This window comes from Mizuhopecten yessoensis, unplaced genomic scaffold (assembly GCF_002113885.1).
Source record: "Mizuhopecten yessoensis strain PY_sf001 unplaced genomic scaffold, ASM211388v2 scaffold7987, whole genome shotgun sequence".
NCBI lineage: Eukaryota > Metazoa > Mollusca > Bivalvia > Pectinida > Pectinidae > Mizuhopecten > Mizuhopecten yessoensis.
In genome coordinates this window covers 723596-725198 of record NW_018407322.1, presented here as the reverse complement: position 1 = coordinate 725198, position 1603 = coordinate 723596, and the positions used below count along the sequence as shown (strand labels likewise).

Sequence of the window (1603 nt, the reverse complement as noted above, 5' to 3'; positions counted from 1 at the left end):
AAGAAATATGCTTGGTTTTCACGAGGAAGTTTTTATTATTTCGAGCACAGATCTCATCTTAGAAGAGAGTATTAGGTTGAACGAAATGCTAACTTAAGAAGTGTGTTGTATTGAGCAAACTCCTCACTCTAGAAGATTATTCTCCTTTTTGTGGCTGAGGGGCTCATTATATTAAAAGGTTTATTTTGTAGAGCGCAGTTTTCACGTTAGAAAGGTTATTTTGAAAAGTGCTAAAACTAGAAGGGATTATATTCAGCGCAGTGCTCAATTTTAAAGGGATTTTTATGATGAGCGCAATGTTCCGTTAAAAGAAATAATATCGTGTGCCACTTTTTGCTCACTTTATAAGTGGTTAGGCTGTGCTTAGTGTGGATTTTGAAAATATTATGTTGAGTGCAGTATTTCTTTTATAAAAAATAACTATGCTGAGCGCTGTACGCTTGTTACAAGTGATTATGCTGAGCGCTGTACGCCTGTTACAAGTGATTATGCTGAACGCTGTACGCCTGTTACAAGTGATTATGCTGAGCGATGTACGCCTGTTACAAGTGATTATGCTGAGCGCTGTACGCCTGTTACAAGTGATTATGCTGAGCGCTGTACGCTTGTTACAAGTGATTATGCTGAGCGTTGTACGCCTGTTACAAGTGATTATGCTTAGTGCAGGTTAACATTTCACGACGGTAAAAGCGGCTAAACAATAGTTGTAGTTTTATGTACAGAAATGAAAATTCCATGTAAAATATCTACATTATGTGTTGATCTGCAGAAATACGTTTATTTTTTTTGCAAAATGTTTCAAAGGAAACAAATATCCGTAACACATTGAATTCGCCCGATTGGCGTTTTCGACAGGTCTATTTTTACCTATTTAATGTCTACATATATTTATTCAACTTCGCGTAATACTACTTATGTAAAGGTAACCATCAATTAAGACACGCTCGGCTAATCAGCTAGAAATACATATCAAAGCATTTCCGACGCGGGTTACACCGTGTCTGCTGACAGGATACGTCACCAAGTCATCGCCAAAGTCACGTAAGTACACCTTTGTTATTATAATATATTTTAGTTCCTAGTTTATACTGAATCAACCCCGACATCAAACTACATAACACTACGTCCGTCCATTGGCTCTATAACGACGACGTTGTCCACGCCACACTACATAACCCTTTGTAACAACGACAAACTTTATTGTATGTATGGCATCCTGTATTACCACAGCTTATGTAGTAACAGGTGTATGTATGGCATCCTGTATTACCACATCTTATGCAGTAACAGGTGTATATATTTTTTCAAGTTCAAGTTCTTTATTCACCAAAAGTCTTAAGACTTATAGGTACAAACTAATCATGACACATTGTACATGTATATATGTTATAGGAGAGTGACTATAAGCATACAAGTGCAAACTAAACAAAGAACATAATACAAAAGCACAAAAATTATAAATACGTGTAGCTAATTAATCAATTTCGCCGCTTAGTGGCTAGATATAAATATTTACCTAGATTTGACAACTCTTTGACATTATTTACAGATAAAAGTTGGACAAGTTTGTAAACAGAGGGACTCTTATAATAATACTTCTTTA

General features: G+C 35.8%; 1 protein-coding gene across 1 annotated transcript in view; it reads left to right on the top strand.

Moving 5' to 3' along the window:
- The first annotated feature begins 1001 nt into the window (after positions 1-1001).
- Positions 1002-1603, top strand: part of LOC110454661 (patched domain-containing protein 3-like) — a 13479-nt gene continuing 12877 nt past the window's right edge. Inside the window, exon 1 of the mRNA XM_021504295.1 lies at positions 1002-1041. The gene's annotated coding sequence lies outside the window, so the exon portion shown is untranslated. The remainder of the gene's footprint in view (positions 1042-1603) is intronic.